This window comes from Manis javanica, chromosome X, assembly GCF_040802235.1.
Source record: "Manis javanica isolate MJ-LG chromosome X, MJ_LKY, whole genome shotgun sequence".
NCBI classification, from domain to species: Eukaryota; Metazoa; Chordata; class Mammalia; order Pholidota; family Manidae; genus Manis; species Manis javanica.
Genome location: NC_133174.1, coordinates 28,801,310 through 28,812,031, shown reverse-complemented (window position 1 = coordinate 28,812,031; position 10,722 = coordinate 28,801,310). Strand labels below are relative to the sequence as shown.

The window sequence follows — 10,722 nt, the reverse complement described above, 5'->3', positions numbered from 1 at the left end:
ATCCCTGTCTTGTTCCTGATCTCAGAGGAAAAGCTTTCAGCCTCTTGCTGTTCAGTATGATGTTAGCTGTGGGTTTATCATATATGGCCTTTATTATGTTGAGGTACTTGCCCTCTATGCCCATTTTGTTGAGAGTTTTTATCATGAACAGATGTTGAATTTTGTCGAATGCTTTTTCTGCATCTATGGATATGATCATGTGGTTTTTGTCCTTCTTTTTGTTGATGTGGTGGATGATGTTGATGGATTTTTAAATGTTGTACCATCCTTGCATCCCTGGGAAGAATCCCACTTGGTCATGGTGTATGATCCTCTTGATGTATTTTTGAATTCGGTTTGCTAATATTTTGTTGAGTATTTTTGCATCTATGTTCATCAGGGATATTGGTCTGTAATTTTCTTTTTTGGTGGGGTCTTTGCCTTGTTTTGGTATTAGGGTGATGTTGGCTTCATAGAATGAGTTTGGGAGTATTCCCTCCTCTTGTTTTTTTTGGAAAACTTTAAGGAGAATGGGTATTATGTCTTCTCTGTATGTCTGATAAAATTCTGAGGTAAATCCATCCGGCCCGGGGGTTTTGTTCTTGGGTAGTTTTTTGATTACTGATTCAATTTCGTTGCTGGCAATTGCTCTGTTTAGATTTTCTCTTTCTTTCTGGATCAGTCTTGGAAGGTTGTATTTTTCTAGGAAGTTGTCCATTTCTCCTAGGTTTTCCAGCTTGTTAGCATATAGGTTTTCATAGTATTCCCTAATAATTCTTTGTATTTCTTTTGGGTCCGTCGTTATTTTTCCTTTCTCATTTCTGATTCTGTTGATTTGTGTTGACTCTCTTTTCCTCTTAATAAGTCTGGCATGAGGCTTATCTATTTTGTTTATTTTCTCAAAGAACCAGCTCTTGGTTTCATTGATTTTTGCTATTGTTTTATTCTTCTCAATTTTATTTATTTCTTCTCTGATCTTTATTATGTCCCTCCTTTTGCTGACCTTAGGCCTCATTTGTTCTTCTTTTTCCAATTTCGATAATTGTGACATTAGATCATTCATTTGGGATTGTTCTTCCTTCTTTATATATGCCTGGATTGCTATATACTTTCCTCTTAAGACTGCTTTCACTGCGTCCCACAGAAGTTGGGGCTTTGTGTTGTTGTCATTTGTTTCCATATATTGCTGGATCTCCATTTTAATTTGTTTGTTGATCCATTGATTATTTAGGAGCATGTTGTTAAGCCTCCATGTGTTTGTTAGCCTTTTTGCTTTCTTTGTACAATTTATTTCTAGTTTTATACCTTTGTGTCTGAAAAGTTGGCTGGTAAGATTTCAATCTTTTTGACTTTACTGAGGTTCTTTTTGTGGCCTAGTATATGGTCTATTCTGGAGAATGTGTATCCTGTTGCTTTTGGGTGTAGATTTCTATAGATGTCTATTAGGTCCATCTGTTCTAATGGACCTAATAGACTGTGTTCAGTGCCTGTGTGTCCTTACTTATTTTCTGTCTGGTGGATCTGTCCTTTGGAGTGAGTAGTGTGTTAAAGTCTCCCAAAATGAATGCATTGCATTCTATTTCCTCCTTTAATTCTGTTAGTATTTGTTTCATATATATTGTTGCTCCTGTATTGGGTGCATATATGTTTATAATGGTTATATCCTTTTGTTGGACTGAGCCCTTTATCATTATGTAATGTCCTTCTTTATCTCTTGTTACTTTCTTTGTTTTGAAGTCTATTTTGTCTGATACTAGTATTGCAACACCTGCTTTTTTCTCTCTGTTGTTTGCACTGAATATCTTTTTCTATCCCTTGACTTTTAAGCTGTGCATGTCTTTGGGTTTGAGGTTAGTCTCTTGTAAGCAGCATATAGATGGGTCTTGCTTTTTTATCCATTCTATTACTCTGTGTCTTTTGATTGGTGCATTCAGTCCATTTACATTTAGGGTGATTATTGAAAGATATGTACTTATTGCCATTGCAGGCTTTAGATTCGTGGTTACCAAAGGTTCAAGGTTAGCTTGTTTACTACTTTACTGTCTGACTTAACTCACTTATTGAGCTGTTGTAAACACAGTCTGATGATTATTTCTTTCCCTTCTTTCTCCTCCTCCTCCATTCTGCATATGTTGGGTGTTTTGTTCTGTGCTCTTTTTAGGAGTGCTCCCATCTAGAGCAGTCCCTCTAAGATACCCTGTAGAGGTAGTTTGTGGGAGGCAAATTCCCTCAACTTTTGCTTGTCTGGGAATTGTTTAATCCCTCTTTCATATTTAAATGATAATCGTGCTGGATACAGTATCCTTGGTTCAAGGCCCTTCTGTTTTCTTGCATTAAATATATCATGCCATTCTCTTCTGGCCTGTAAGGTTTCTGTTGAGAAATCTGATGCTAGCCTGATGGGTCTTCCTTTGTAGATGACCTTTTTACTCTCTCTGGCTTCCTTTAATACTCTGTCCTTGTCCTTAATCTTTGCCATTTTAATTATTATGTGTTTTGGTGTTGCCCTCTTTGGGTCCTGTCTCTCAGGAGTTCTGTGTACCTCTGTAGTCTGAGCATCTATTTCCTCCCCCAGTTTGGGGAAGTTCTCAGCAATTATTTCTTCAAAGACACTTTCTGTCCCTTTTTCTCTCTCTTCTTCTTCTGGTACCCCTATAATGGAGATATTGTTCCTTTTGGATTGGTCACACAGTTCTCTTAATATTGTTTCATTCCTGGAGATCCTTTTATCTCTCTGTGTGTCAGCTTCTATGCATTCCTGTTCTCTGGTTTCTATTCCATCAATGGCCTCTTGCATCATATCCATTCTGCTTATGAATCCTTCCAGAGTTTGTTTCACTTCTGTAATGTCCCTCCAGACGTCTGTAATCTCCCTCCAGACATCTGTACTCTCCCTCCGGACTTCATCCCTTAGCTCTTGCATATTTTTCTGTAGCTCTGTCAGCATGTTTATGATTTTTATTTTGAATTCTTTTTCAGGGAGACTGGTTAGGTCTGCCTCTGCAGATCCTTTCTCAGGTGTTGTTTGAACTATCTTGGACTGGACTAAATTTTTTTGCTTTTTCATGGTGATAGCAGTGGCTGTAGGCAGGTTGTGGGTGTGTCAGCTGGAAGAAGAAAGCCCTTTCCTGCTTGCTGGATGCCTTGCCTGTCCCCGCTGCCTGTGATGGTTATCTGCACTCCTGGAGCAGCCACCGGGTTAGTCCCCTAAGCTTCTGTGGGCGGGTTGTCCATCAGAGCAGCACGGAGCCCTGCGGGGAGTGGCAGGCACACCAGGTGCGCTCCTCCGTGCTAGCAGCACCCCTGCCAGGCAGTTGTGTAGCAGCAGCAGCCTTTGGGGCTGGCCCAGGCAGCTGTGCATTGGGCTGGGATTCTGGTTGGCTGCTGGGAGTGTGCCTGCTCCCTCTGGCTCCGCCGAAGGTGCACGCGGGGCTCTCCCGTGCAGGCCTCTACCAGGCTCCTCTGGCTTCACTGCCACCCATGCGTGCGAGCCGTGCCCGGGCTGTTCAGTTGTGCTGCTGTGGGCTTGCACAAGCCTCTCTTGTTCCCGTCTGGTGCTGCTGGTGCACGGACCTGCTCCCAGTCCCTTCCAGCGCTGCCATCCCCGGCACGCACTGCCACTCTCCCACTACTGGGCTGGTGTGTCGGGGTCCACGCCAGCTGGAGGAACGACTGGCAGGCTACTTGGTGCTGTGAGGGGCTTCAGAGCTGCACTGCCTACCTGGGGTTTAGGGCACCTAAGGTTCCCCAGGATTCCCAGCTGCTGGCTAAATGTGCCGGGACGACTTCATCCACCTATGCAGTCCCTGTCTCTTTAAGACTTGCAGAAAGCACTCGCCTTTCTTTTCTCTCAGGGGCGCCAGTTGCGGGAGCCTGCCCATAGGTTTTGCTTTTCCATTTCTCTAATATCCAGCACCCCGTGCACCTTGTGTCTGCGTTCCGAGTGCGGATTTCTAGAGCTGGTTGTTTAGCAGTCCTGGGCTTTCACTCCCTCCCTGTTCCAACTCCTTTCTTCCCACCGGGTTTTGGGGTGGGGGAGCGTTTGGGTCCTGCCTGGCCGCGGCTTGTATCTTACCCCCTTGGTGTGGTGTTGACTTCTCACAGATGTAGATGTATCCTGGCTGTTGTACTGCATCCACTGGTGTCTCTTTTAGGAATAGTTGTATTTATTGTATTTTCATAAATATATATGTTTGGGGACGAGATTTCCACTGAACTACTCATGCCGCCATCTTCCCGTGATCCCATATACTATATTCTTAACAAATAAAGTCAGATAGAGGAAAGAAAATGTTATTAAGAAAACCACACCGAGAAAATACATTTATAGTACTGTACTGTATTTTTCTATGCTGTATACATTTATGTAAATTCATTTATAAGATTAATCATCTGTCACTACCTACATCAATGTTTTCTTATATGATACAAAACACTTTAATGTTATATGTATTACTAAAACTAGACATTACAAATGAAAAGACAAATGAAGAAGGAATTCATATTTATTTATAGGCATAAAGGTTCATGAATTGATCATTTAGATTTACATATTCATAATACAGTATTGGAAATGTTACATTTTTTTAAAACCATTTACCTATGATGATAAGCTGATAAGAGAGGCATACTGTATATTGTAATTTTTGAAAGAAAAATTATAAAACAGTAAGAGGACTACCACACTATTAATTTCATATTAAGTATTACTCACTTGATGCCTATGCAAGGATAGGCTGTCCACTTCTAAACAAATCTTGCCTACAGTGTTCTACACAATAAATAACTTAGGTGATGATTATGATGACACAAACATTTCTTACAGTTTTTGCCATACAGTTATGAGATTTTTCTCATGAAGACACATACATACACAACACGTACGTTTATTAACTGTGTGGCATGATGATCATTTACTATTCATTAAGTATTTGATCAAAGGTGTCTCTTGTGGGCTTCCCTGGGCAGAAACATCGCCCACATGTTGCCACATTTTTGTTGCTGGTTGTCGAGTGTGCTCTCGGTGACCCCTCAGGAGGAAGAGAGCAAAGGGAAGCCTGCTCATGGATTCTTCCAGATTCTCCCTCAGTCTTCTCCCTTCATGGTCTGGCTGTATGTACCAACTCTGTCACCAGGATGAATCTTCGCCAGGTGTACAGCTAGTTATACGCTGAGTCCCAGGACTCCTTTGGTGACTCTCTCAATGTGATGGTGGTCTTGGAGACCCTAAGCAAAGCCAGTTGTCACCTGCACAGGCCTGAATTTGAAAAGCAGTGCAGACAATGCATTTCATCAGAAAGTTGTCAAAAGACTCAGTGTCTCCCCCCTGTTCTGACAAGATAATTGAAACTCCAAATATATTTGCAATCTGAGATTTCAATGCATCAGCTTGCAGCAAACATTTTACCCAGTAAGAAACTCTGCGAGGGAACCAGGAAGGCAGTGACTGTACACAGCAGAAACAAGAGTGCACTTCTTAAAGAAAAATGAGGCGGACGTGTCATTGTTCCTTTAGCCTTGAGGCACAATTATTCTTTGTTCTGAGAACTGTGGGGAAAAACATCTAAGAAGCCATATGAAGATGCGTTGTGTTGTGGGCTTCTACAAGTATCAGCCGAGGGAGAATGTGGACAGAGAAAGGGCTCCTGTTATTAATGAATGTCACCTTTTACAAGTACAATAACATTGTCTTCACTACAACATCAGTATGTGTTTTGTCTGCTCTTCTTTTTAGGTGCTGGAGGGCTGTTAATATTTGTGAACAAAAGAAGGAAAAATAGGCACGACGTATATACTGAAATTCAGTCAAAAACAAAAGAACAAAACAGAGTGTTCGTTGAGATCATAGCATTTAAAGCAAAGATGCCTGACATCAGATAGAACTAAAATGCCATCCATAATAAAAAAAAGGTCATGAGTGACTATTGCAACACAGTAGAAAATGGTGGAGAACAATAATGCAATGTACATCTCAGCATCACTGTGATTTTTTTCACATCCTTTAACACAATGTGATTTTTCAGAACATATAAAATGCAATGTTCAGAGAGTGTTTTAACACATTTCATATGGTTTCCTAGGGTGGTCCCAGAAAATAAGTGATAATTTAAGAAATAAATTTCATCTATTGAGAGTATGGCTGGAAACTCTTTTCCTTTCCTCTAAGATGCCTGTGGCGTTTATACATCCTTTGCCTCTGCCCCCCTCACCCCATCTTTCCTCTGCCAGCTGCTTACTACTGATAACTTTATTATTTTCCTACAAATGAAATGATTTATTTATGGAAGAGAAGCTAAAAGATGGGCCTTAAAGGGAAATGGGTTTTGAGAGAGAGTTGCAAGAGCATAGGATTAAGAGTGATGAGTAGTTTGAGGACTATAGATTTTTATCACTAGCGGCGTTGCTCTAAGCCTATTGAAATGATCTGTCCTTAAATGGGAAGTGATGTGACCAATAATTATGGCCACCAAGGACTTTCAGTATTGTCATAAAAAGGGTTCTTTTCCAATATTCTCAGTCTAATTAAAATATATAAATCATTAATAACAAAGACATTTTTATTTGTTACATTCCTCTTAGGTGAGTGTATTTGGGTTTGCAAAATGCTAAGGCTTTAAACTCCTGTACGGAAGGAAAGTGACTCCATCACTCCTTACTTAGATTTTTCTCTGCACCCTCAGACTCTCCTCAATGAAAAGGGTAGGAGGTGATGGGGGGAAACCTTGCTCCTTTTGTTGCTGTTATAAAAAATTAATTTTACTTTGTAATTCATAACTGAGAGGTGGATTACAACTCTGTATGATTTCAATTCTAGAATTTCCACCGGGTTCTTTTTTTATTTTTATTTATTTATTTTTTAAATTTTGGTAGCATTAATATACAATTACATGAGCAACATTATGGTTACTACATTCCCCCCATTATCAAGTCCCCACCACATACCCCATTACAGTCACTGTCCATCAGCATAGTCCACTGGGTTCTTTTGTATAGTTCCAGTTTTTTTGTTGAGACTCCCAGTCTTTATATTCATTGTGGGAGTATTTTTATGTGCTTCAGGGAGTATTTTATGTGCACATAAATAGCTCCTTTAATATCCTTGCCTAATAATTCAGACAAATGGGTCATCTTAGGATTGATCTTGCTTGATAGGCTTTTCTCTTAAAAACTGGGCTACATTTTCCCATTTTGTTGTGTGATTTTGGTTTTACCCTGGATATTGTGAGTGTTATGTGTGGAGACTAGCATATGTCTTAGTCTCTAGAAGAGTTCATATTGATATTTTGTTTGTTTATTTTTAAATCAGGTACATCATTTGCTTGGTTTCAAACTGCGTGTTCTGAATTTCCTGAGGTGGCAACAGCTCGTTTCAGTTCTTTGTGTTAGGTTGTGCAGGTCAGGATTCAACCACAGAACTGACCAAAGTTTATAGAGAGAAATTGGTACACACACACACACACACACACACTCACACACACGTGTACACCCCTCCTTTCCAATGTTATCCCCTTGCTTTCTGGTGGCTGTGGTTTCCATGGACTCTGTCCTCTGGATCTTCTGGCCAGAAACACTGCAGATTTTCTGTAAGAGTATTAGCCACTGTGTGTAGAGATACAGTTGTTCCATCCTCAGACTAAATGATGGAAAAACAGGCATTTGTGTCACTGTCTGTCACATTTTGGTAATGCTCACAATATTTCAAACTTTCTCAGTATTATGGTAATCAGTGACTATGACTCACTGAAAACTCAGATGATGATTAGCATTGTTTGGCAATAAAGTATTTTTAAATTTAAGGTATGTACATTGTTTTAGATAGAAAGCTATTGCATAGTGAATAGACTATGGTATAGTGTAAACATAACTTTTATATGTGCTGGGAAGCCAAAATGAAGTGAGTAATTTGCCTCACTGTATTGTGGTAGTCTGAAACCAAACCTGCAGTACCTCTAGATATTGCAGTATCTCTAGAGGTATGCCCATATTCATATATATACATGTAAAAAGGCTATATGATAAAAAAGCCTATTGGTATATATTCATATATAAAAGGATAGTCATATATATATGTATATATACACACATAAATATATATGAGGTCAAATATCTGACATGGTAGACTTCTTTTTGCTGGTAAGCTGGACTTTATTATTTTTTTCAAATTAATACAGTCTCACATTAGTTCCAAGTATACAGTACAGTGGTTCAATAGGTACCATACTATTAAATCCTTACCCTCACTAGTTCAGAACCATTGGCTGTATTCTCCATGCTGTGCTACTATCCCTGTGACCAACCTAAATGATGATTGGGAATGTTTGTGCCCTTTTATCCCCCTCTCCTTCCCCCTTGGTAACCACAAGTCCTTTCTCAGTGTCTGTGAGTCTATGACATGGTAGACTTTCAATAAAGACGGAAAATCCAACACATTCCTGTGGAATCATATGGAGGTATTTGTTATGCAGCATCACTGTATCACTTGGACTGCACTCAATCTTAGCCAAAAGTCTGAAAAGCAATTACTGTACCATTTGCAATATTATGGTAAAACACGGATGAATTTAAATATGGCAGAAATTCTCTTAACTGACTTCCTCCTGAAAGAGTTGTGAACTGATGGTCCCCATTTCAACTAAACATAAACATAAATGGAAAGCATTTAATTGATGTCTACACCACACTGAACACTCTAGGGCACTAAAATATACCTACTTTCTTTTTCAGCAGCTTCTATTTATTGGACAATTGCAGGTTCTTTCCCAGTTAAGATACAGCCTGTTATTTTATTCAGGCATTTGTATATTCTAACCAGTTAGGGGAGAAAGGGAAGGGAGGGACAATGAGAGACACCAACCATCAGGGAAAGATGCACTATGAACTTATTTTATTTGCTTATTTTTTTCATAAGTAACATAACACAAAAAGTAAAAGTGGGATAGGAAAAAGTTGATGGTCTTTAATCTGGCAGCTACGTGTATCTTCTCATTTCACTCGTACAGTTGATTGGTTACTGCTTTCATCCACCAGCAGAATACCTGAAAGTAAGAGTAAATAGTTAGGAACAGAGAAGTAAGAACAGAAGGAAACTCAAGACGCTGGCTTTGGAAGGGTAGCCGGCAGGGCTGCGAGGTACCAGGAGGCCAGACCTTCAGTAGAAGCAGACGGTGTGGAGGAAGGACCTGCCTTTCCTCCTCTCGAAGTCCTGCAGCAGCAAATCCATGTCATTCTCCATATCGTCTGTGTACTGGAAGCACTGGCACATCTCGCAGATGAGGAATGCCCCCAGGGTGGCGTCTTCTGGGTTGTCCTTAATGTCTATGTTGATCACGTGCACTGGCTGGCAGGTCTCTTGCTCTCTAGAATACATTTCTTCCACAACTCGGTCATATACTTGCTCTTCACAGGTAAAGATCAGGTCAAACTGATCTCTGCATTCCTGGAACCTTTCTGGCCTGGGCTTGATTTTCCTGTTTCTATCCAGCATATGTAAGATGCCCTTTTGCGTATAGAAATCTCGATCTTTTTTAACGAGATCGTTGTACATCTTCTCATACGTGATTTTGAAATTATAAATGTTTGGCTTCTTGGGTGATGGTCCAACAAGCTTCACGTGGGTTCCTGTGCCAAAGGAACAGACGTTAAAACCTCGTTTGCTGAGGATGTAGTGTGCCTCCATGCTGCGGTTCTGGTTACTTGAGCACACCACTGCCACCCGCAGCGAGGGTGACTCCATGGTGGCTGCCGCACTGTCGGCAAACGATGAGGCACGGTCATTCGGTGACAGCGCTCTGAGGGAGCAACTGCAGGGGCGGGACGTAATGACGCAAAAGCTGCGCATGCGTAATTGTGATCCATTTGTGATCCCACAAGTTGGGTTGTCGAAGAACAGCAATGTTCCTTCCCAAACCCATTTATTCCAATAATCAGGAATATCCATAATTTGGTCCCAAATGTTATACTTCTACATGTATACTTTGAATTGCATAATTTGACTCAGTATTTCATAAACTGATGAAATATAAACTGGAAAACTGTTGTTTTCATAAAAAAACTCAGGAAGGATGTAATGCAATTAAATAGCTAATAAAAATTGCTATTAAAGGATGTATGGGGGAGACAACTAAAAGTTCTGAAAAAAATCACGAAATCTGGAAGCATTCTTTACTTAGATTGCTTCACAATTGTCTTTAGTTTCCTAAAAGCCCTTCTCTAAGGACACCGAGAAATGGACATTAAAGATGACGCTCTGCAGGTTAAGAGTGTAAACTTGGGAGCCAGACAACATGTATTTTAACCATATCTCTACCATTTATTGACTGTCATCTTAGGCAAGTTTCTTTGCCTCATGTGTAAAATGGGGATGATAACAATTGCTACTTGAAAGCGATACTGGGAGGATTAAAAATGCCTGACACATAGTAAGTGCTCAACTATTATTATTAATACTATTACTGCTACTATATACGTGACTTATTCAAGAATGACTGTGTGAATCTCAAAGAAGAGTCCTAAGCTTTATGTCAAAAGACTGATAACTAAATGTACGTGTAGTTTCATGCTAAAATATTTTTTTCAATTCCCCACTTTAGGCAATTTTGCCAATTAACAAACCAATTCCAATCCTAGTTGCTTCTGATGAGGGATTCCCCTATATGTTGGTTTATTTTTCTTAAATTGCTACCTTTAAAAGACACATGTAAGACCCCAATCCTGTGAAGATTCAAAGCTCCTATGACATATAAG

General features: G+C 40.0%; 1 pseudogene; it reads right to left on the bottom strand.

The window, feature by feature from the left end:
• Window positions 1–8,850: 8,850 nt before the first annotated feature.
• Window positions 8,851–10,722, bottom strand: LOC108388232 (RNA polymerase II subunit A C-terminal domain phosphatase SSU72 pseudogene; annotated as a pseudogene).